Source organism: Arvicola amphibius, chromosome X (assembly GCF_903992535.2).
Source record: "Arvicola amphibius chromosome X, mArvAmp1.2, whole genome shotgun sequence".
Lineage (NCBI taxonomy): Eukaryota > Metazoa > Chordata > Mammalia > Rodentia > Cricetidae > Arvicola > Arvicola amphibius.
Window position 1 is genome coordinate 20,029,865 of NC_052065.1, and position 8,594 is coordinate 20,038,458.

General features: G+C 46.2%; 1 non-coding gene across 1 annotated transcript; it reads right to left on the reverse strand.

Moving 5' to 3' along the window:
• Nucleotides 1-6,029: 6,029 nt before the first annotated feature.
• Trnak-cuu lies at nucleotides 6,030-6,102 on the reverse strand. Its single transcript has one exon. It is a non-coding gene; the product is annotated as a tRNA-Lys (tRNA).
• Between the last annotated feature and the right edge of the window lie 2,492 nt (nucleotides 6,103-8,594).

Sequence of the window (8,594 nt, forward strand, 5' to 3'; positions counted from 1 at the left end):
AAACAGTGCAACTTTTTTTCCTGCTACAGCTGAAAACCAAAAAGCATGCAGTCGGCTTTTCATCAACACCATTTAAGTGTTTCCTGGCAGGACCTCTTAAAAGAGCTGCAGGGTTTTGCAGCTAAAGCTGAGTCAGGAAGCCTCTCTTAGATGAGAACGCTTGCTAGCCTCTAGCAAGCAGAACAGACCCGAGAAATTGCTGCTATCAAGAAAACACGCTTTACTCTAGTCTTTCCCAAGCTTTCTCAAGCTTTCTGTGGATTCAGTTATAACCCACGTGGGCACCATTCTGTAGTAAGGAGCTGCGAGCAGGCGTGCTTTTCAACCTGCTCAGCTCCTATAGCTAGCTTATGTTCTGAAATAACAACACACAAACTGTATTCTTTTAAACACTGCCTGGCCCATTAGTTTCAGCCTCTTATTGGATAATTCTCACATCTTTCTTTAACCCATATTTAATAATCTGTGTAACATCACAAGTGCTGTCTTACTGGGAAAGATACAGCATGTCTGACCTGGTGGCTGACTCCATCGCATCTGACCCAGAGAGGAGAGGCATGGCGATTGTCCGAGGCATCTGCCTCACTCCCAGCATCCTGTTCTGTCTACTCCACCCACAAATGTTCTAACCTATCAGGCCAAGCAGTTTCTTTATTAATTAACCAATGAAATCATCAGATACATAGAAGACACACACACCTACATAGAAGCACCAATAGGAAAAGGAAATAATATTTTGCTGCGAGGCCTCAAAATAAAAGGCAGAATTGAAATTATGTCCTTCATGTCAGTTTCAAGAAATGTACAGAGCGCTCAAGCTGTAAACATGATTACCTTTCCATAGAGTAAAGCAGAAAAGAGGGGGGAAATGACAAGAGAAAACCCCGCCCAAATGAAAGATAGTGAAAGTCAGTAAAAATTAGGGAGAGACTAGGTCAAAACGGCAGTCTAATGTGCTAGCACACCTCCCCCTTCAAAGTTTTTCCAGTGAAAACGAAGGGATATTCATGTTCACTAATAATTTCATGAGGGCATTAGTGGGGAGAAAAAGAAAGTTCCTGGAGGAATGCTCAGGACACTGAGGTGAAGGGTAAGGTGGAGGGAGGAGATGAGCTTTGCCTTGCTTCTCTCTGCTTCCAAACAGGTTTGCTCAGGCCATGTGGGGGGCGAAGCACAGGGCGGGGACAGTTGAGCTTAAGAGTCACTGGTTCCAGCATTTCAGAGGTCCATATCCTGTTCCACATCCTCTGCCCCACTGCTGCTCTCCAGCCCTTCCCAACAACACCAGGGAACCCAGGAGAGCACAGCACAGCAGCAGGCACCCAGCCAGGTGTCCAGCATTGCCCTCAGGCTCCTGGGGGTTGGGTGAGTGCCATTTAGGGACCAGATTCCTGGATTGGAGGCATCTAATAAGGGGGTGTGTGTGAGTAAGTTGGACATTTATCCCCTCAGCACTGTCTCTTCCCTTTTTTCCAATGCAGCCATGGACCCTGGCACCAGCACCCAGTATTTCTGGACCACTGAGGCCCAAGGGGAACCCACAGCTGCAGCGGCTGGACATGATTACCGTGACAACTACACCAATGAAACTGCAACCTTGACCAAGAAAAAACCTAAGCGGAAGAGGCAGAGGCGCCGATGTTCATCCCTGGCTGAAAGGAACATCGTGGGATGCAGAATTTCTCTCAAATGGAAGGATGAGGATGGTTCCATCACCCATTGGAGAGGAACGGTTCTGGATCAGGTGGCCATAAATCCCTCCATCTATCTGGTGAAATACGATGGGATCGATTGCGTCTATGGACTGGAACTCCATCAAGATGAAAGAATATTGTCTCTTAAAGTGCTCTCTGATAGAGTAAAACCATCCCCAGTCCCTGATCCCAACCTTGATGATACCATAATTGGCAAAGTGGTGGAGCACATGTTTGACGGTGACCATGGCTCAAAAGATCGATGGAGGGGAATGGTTCTGGCAAAAGCGCCTATACTTAATACCTTCTTTTACATTACCTATGCAAATGATCCCATTTTATACATGTATGAGCTTCTGGATGATTATAAAGAGGGCAATCTCCAAATCCTGCCAGGGCATAATGAGATTCGTCCACCAGATGTGGGCCTGAAATTTGCGGATGGTCTGGTAGGAAAGCAGGTTGAATATACAAATGATGATGGCAGCAAAAGAGAGGGCAAGTTTATTGGTAAAATAGAAGCCCTGCCATCGGTGTATCTTGTCAAATTTAACGATGATTTTCATATCTATGTCTATGACTTCACAGAAAATGTCTAATTGGTAAAGTTACGTACGCCACCACAACTGTTGAAATAAAGTTGTCATTTCTAGACGTTCAGAGGCTGTTGCTTTTAAGTATGTTGGGAGCTCACCGTGGGCATAAGTTTGTCTGGACGAATACACATTTCCACGGGTATAGCATGCTGTCTGTAAGCACTTTGCCATGTGGAAAACACTGGGTGTGGTTGGTGGGTGGAGCAGGGAAGGAGGGAACAGCTGTCAATTCAGCCTGTGAGAGAAGGGAGCTAGTATCATCTAAACATGGAATGGGACTTAGCTGGTCTGGTCCTGGAGGGAGAAGGAGAAAGAACTGGAGTTGGGCTATGGAGAAGGGGACTGTGTAGGGAGAAGTTGAGGGGAGCCAGAGTGAGAGAGAGGCTCCCTGAGAGTGGGACAGAGTGAAGCAAGAGACATGGATTGGGAAGAGCAGGAGTTTCACAGAGTGAAGCCTTATGGTACCTTCTGGCTTTCAGAAAACCAAAGGAACTCCTGTAGAAGAATATACACAGCAGTGTGAAGAGGCACACAGGAAGGGTAGGAAAGATCTGGTGTGCAGGGAAGTCCCTGAGGAGAGCCTCTGGGACTTCAGAGGCCAGGAGGATCCACACATAGGACATAGTACACTCTGAGCTTAACTGGGAGGAGCATTCCAAGTAGAATGGCCTGATGCATCCACCTTCTTCTCTCTGGCTGTTCATAGTGGCAATGGTCAGCTGTCCAGCAAAGCACCCGTGTTAGGGGGTCACTGAATGGCCTTTCTAAGGCCCTACTGGGAGAATGGAAGCCAATGTCAAATTTGTATCTACGTATTAGGCTTGTGTGTTTTCAGAGTCTGAAGCAGCCTGAAGCCTAAGCAACTAACAAGAGTTCATGGCTAGCTTTGGGCAAATGGAAAGTACTTTCTTTGGGAAAACAGATCCTTGGTGAATCCAGGAATAGAAGTCCTGACACTGTCCTTTTGCTGGCTGGAATAATCCTTGCCTTCCTGGAGGGATGGGGCATCTGATGGCTGTGCCTCATGTCTCCATGGTACAGAGAGAACATGGCTGTCCATGCTCTGTCACAGCTGCCTGGAGCCACAGGTGGTCCCGTTCAGTGCCCAGGCAAAGGGAAACTGCCCTTCCTTAGGCATCTCACTCTGGTTAGACTCCCTGAAAAGCCTGTAGCAACTGACACCTTCTAGGTACCGCCTACCCAAACTAGGTCCGCCTTCCTTTTTAAACTCACAGCTACCCCTGATGGAGATGTGTGCACCTCTCTTTGGCAAGAGGGTGGTATAACCTAGGGATGGGGTAGGGCTGGGGATTGTGGTTTTGGCTAAGTAATTCCTTTTGCTGGAAACTGCCCCTTCAAAGGGCTGGGCTCTGTAGGAAAAGGAATTTGGAATGCCAGGAAAGTGTCTCACAACTGTGGAGTTCAGGACATGGGTTCCTGTCCTCTTCTGATCTCTGATGTCATTCCTTCCAAAGTCCCTCTGAGAACATTGTGTGCTCTGCCTCCTCCTTCACCTGTTGCCTCCCAAGAGAACTGTGTTTCTGGTTCTTGCTGTGGGTATCTCCCTAAAGACATACTTGGAGCAAGCAAGGATCTGCCAGACACTGAAAGAAAGTGTTAAACCTCATCAATGCTCACCTCAAGAATAGACTGCCTCAAGAATGACACACGACAAGCACACTTCACAAGGGCAGCCTTAGTTTTCTTTCCTACATCATGTAGTTTTGTTCAGACAACACCAGCAGGTCTTCTGGGGAGCACTTCTCCCAGCGTCCATGTTTTGTTGGTTGGTTGTGGTTTTGCTGTGTTCTGCATCCAGTTAGACTTGTGGTAAGTTCATATCACATAAATGTCTTGGGATAGGACACATTTCCCAACAGGGATACAAGGAAGGGAGGGTTGACCTCATTTTCACCTTGGAAAGGTTTTAGTTGGTCATGCCTTGGTAAAATCCTAGTCCATGCCTTGGAAGGAGGTTCATTTGCAGCTTTATGGCTAGAAGCATGGATACTTGTGTGATTTCACATACTCAATCCCATGGATTCTTCATTCATTTGTTTTATCTTCATCCCATAAACACTTTGGGTGCTCTGTACCAGACACTGTTTGGGACACAGAGGTGAGGTGAGTGGATGAAGCAGATGAACGGATTTTATCCTCATGGAAATTCCTTTGTAGTGTGTAGTGTGTCAGATGTGTAGTTAGCCATGTAGTTCACAAATCTTTGAGAATATTTTCATATTGATAAGTGATAAAAAAGGACACACCTAGGCCAGGATTGGCAAAATGAAGTTTGAAGATAACGCTCCATACAGAAAAACAGAGTGGCCAGGAAAGGTTTCCCCAATCCTCTAGGTTGCGAATGAAAACATAAAGGTAGCGAGAGTGTGGCCCTTTGGCAGCAGTAAAGGAGAAAGTGCATTCCAGGTAGAGTGATGACAGATGCTGGAGCTCAGAGAAGACCTGGCACATTTGAGGAGAACAGCTGGGATGGCAGCATGATGGAGGCTGATGGAGGGAGGTAGAGAACTGTGGGAAGTGATCTCAGAGAAGTCACAAGGGTGCCAGAGAGACCAAAGCCCCGCAGGTTACAACCTCTACAGTGGAATTCAGCTTTGCCATTGACTGAGACTGGGAGATAGTTGGGCACGTAAAGCTTTCTCTATTGTATCTTCAGCTCCTGAGATTCTCACTTCCACCTCTTGTAATCTGTTGGTTATGCTTGCATCTGTATCTCCTGTTTGTTTACCCAGATTTTACATTTCCAGTATTCCCTTGGTTTTTTTTTATTGACTCTATTTCCTTTATCAAGTCTTGAACTGTTTCAGCTCTTTGCTCCAATTGATTGATTTTTTTCTTGGTTTTCTTAACTTTAAGAAATGTATTGCTTTCTTCCAATTTTTTGCTTATCTTTTCCTCCATTTCTTTAAGGGTATTTTTCATTTCCTCACTGAGGTTCTCTGTCATCTTCAAAAAGTTATATTTAAGGACATTTCCTTTACTTCTTCGTAGTTAGGATGTTCATGTCTTCTTTTTGTAGGACCACTAAATTCAGGTGTTGCCATATTGATCTTTAGGTTGTTAAATGTATTCTTGCATTGGTGCCTACGCATCTCTTCCTCCAATTGGTGCAGGTAGGGCCTGTGGCTTAGGTGTTCTCTCTTCCTCCTGTTGCAGGCCGGACCATGTATCTGGTAGTTGCTGATGTGGCTCTGGGGGCTCCTCTCCAGGTGCAGCCATGGTGTCATATCCAGATGTCATAGGTGCAGTGGAGAATGGTTTCTGCGGGTTCTCTGGGGTTTGGTGGTTGGGGTAGGGCATAGGATGTTTCTCAGTGGGTTAGGACCTGGAGAGCAGGGTCATCCAGATGGGAACACAGACACTCACCTCTTCAGGGGCAGCCAGGACCAAGGCTCTGGTGGTCTGGGATGTGTTGGGTGTTCACTGTGGGTGTGAGGACACTTCTTCCAGGTCCCTGGGGCCTAGCTTGGTGGGGGTGGGGCACAGGATTGTTGGGGCAGCTGGCCCAATCCCTGCGTTCAGGGGCGTGGCTGCTCCAGCGGGGTAGCCATGCCCCTTAAATAGGATTGGGGAGCTGGAAGGCAGCCGGTTCGTTTGCCCCGCGCTCACTCCGCTGGACCCTTGGTTCTGTAAGTTCCCTTATCTCCCTTTGTATTAAAATTGACTAATTATAAAAGGACTATTTTTGGTTATTTCCAATCTTCGCCGCTTCATCTGGCGCCCAACGTGGGGCTCGAACCCACGACCCTGAGATTAAGAGTCTCATGCTCTACCGACTGAGCTAGCCGGGCGTCCCAGTAGCCAGGTACAGACACCCGCCATTGAGAGCCGTCTGCGCGCGCCCGCGCGATCCGCCCCCTCGGCTTCCCTCGGCTCTGCGCCCGCGCCGCGTGCCGCTCTCTCGCCCCGCCGCACTCCCCCTCCCCACACCTCAGGGCCAAGTCGCCCGCCAAATCGTTTGTGAAGTTCTTGCAGGGAACCGAAGCCCCGCCCCGCCACTTCGCCGCTGCTTCCACAGCTACGGTGCTCTGCGCGGAACGCCATCTTTGGTTTCCTACAACACGTGAAACTCGGGGCCCTACGCCATCTAGTGGCAGACAACGGTAATTACAGGTAATTTTTCATTTGATTAAAAACCGTTCGGATTAACAATGTCCGACAATATCACTATTAACGGATTTTATAATTTGTTCAACTACACGATGACTGAATTTTTGAGCGATACAGATGTGGTTTCCCTTGGCTGGATATTTACAGGGTTTGGTATCTTCTTTATTTTTGTTTGTTTCATTACAACGTGGTTGGAAAATAAAAAGGAGATAGAGTCCTTACAGGCAGGAGCTAAAAAACTAAACAAGGACATAAATGGTTTGGAAAACACTAATAAACAGCTTGAAAAGATGGTTGCAGCTCTCGAGGAAAGGGATAAGAGACTTTCCTCTGAGATGGCTTTGTTACTTGAGAAATTTGGAACTTTCGAGGAGAAGTTTGAATTTCATGAGGAAAGAAATAACAGATCTCTCTCTGAGATGGCTTTATCACTCGAGAGAAAAATGCAAGGTATGGAGTCAGGAACAACGGATCTGAATCATAAGTTACAATCTCTGTCGGTAGGAGCTGAAACATTATCTGAGGAGATTCGAACCGTTAAATGTATTAACAAGACTTTATCAAAGAGCTATGAAAGATTGCTGGACAGAATTTCAATACAAGATGGCACCATTCATGCCATGAAAATTCTGTCCAAGGATGAGACGTTATCGGTATTGGACAAACTTCATACCCTTGAATCCTCTATGAAAGCCTTGGAACATAATACTGGGCAAGAGATTGAGGCATTGCAGAAGGCAATGGTAAATAGATTTGAAAAGATCGAGGAACTTATGGACTCTCATGAACAGGAGCGAATAGTACAAAAGAAAGTCCCAACCCCATCGAATAGAACTCTCCGGGATAGCTTCAATAGAACTCTACCTATTTTCCCAGTAATAACTACAGAAAAGGTGACTGGTTCTAAAAACCCTAAGATCACCAAGGAATATACATGGGAACCTATCCGTATGAATGATCTGAAAGAAATTAAACAAGCTGTTATGAATTTTGGGATGCATAGCTCCTTTGTTAAGGAGATGCTAAAGTCTTGGTCCCTTACAATTAACCCAACCCCTAGGGACTGGTTGGACCTAGTCTCAGCTGTGTTAGAGAACGGTCATCAGTTGAGCTGGAAGTGCATGTTTAGACAAGAGGCCAGGCTTTTAGAACAGCAGGAAAGATCAAAGGGAGTTGACATCACCCTAGATCAAATTATGGGTGAAGGACTTTATTCTGATCCTCTAGAACAAGCTAATTATGATGAACACACTCTATCCATATGTACTACCGCAGCCTTGAAGGCTTGGGACAGGGTTCAAGACCCAAGACAGAGAACGGAATCATATATCAGAGTTAAACAAGATCCGAGAGAACCATTTGTGGACTTTTTACATAGACTAACTAAAGCTGTACACATAGGGATATCTGACCCAGAGGCAAGGCAGGTAATAATTGAGTCCTTGGCTTATGAGAATGCCAATGTAGAGTGCAAAAGGGTATTGACGCCCCTAAAGATCAGATCAGCACCCCTGGAGGAATGGGTCTTACATACAATGAATATTGAATCGAATGAGCTTCACGCCCATCACGCCCATCACACCCATCACGCCGATAAGTGGGTAGAAGATGCCATTGCCAACGGTACAAGAAGATATCAGAATACCAAATGTTTTAATTGTGGCAGAATAGGACATATGAAACGGAATTGCAGACAAAGGACTTACAGAAATAATAATAATAATAATGCCTTTGCCAGGAATAACAGGAATAGAAGGCCTCAGCCTTCAGGGTTATGTAGGAGATGTGGGAAAGGCAGACATTGGGACAGCGAATGCAAATCATCAAGAGATAGGCAAGGAAATCCGTTGCAGGCGGGAAACGCCATGGGGGGCCTCTCGCAGGCCCCCATGGCGAATGTGGTCCAGTCATTTCCCGTTACAACGGAGAACATGCCTTGTCAGGACAATTAGAAATCCCCATGTCTGCTGTTGGAAGCGAAAATAGCCCAAGAGATGAATTACGTGTATTTTGGCAAACTTCTATAAGTGATCAAAGACCAAAGTTAAGAGTGTGTGTAAATGGCATTTTCATTACTGGCCTGCTGGACACAGGAGCGGATGTTAGTATCATTACTCCAGAATCTTGGCATCCGTATTGGCCACTACAGGATGTAAATGTTCGACTTTTGGGA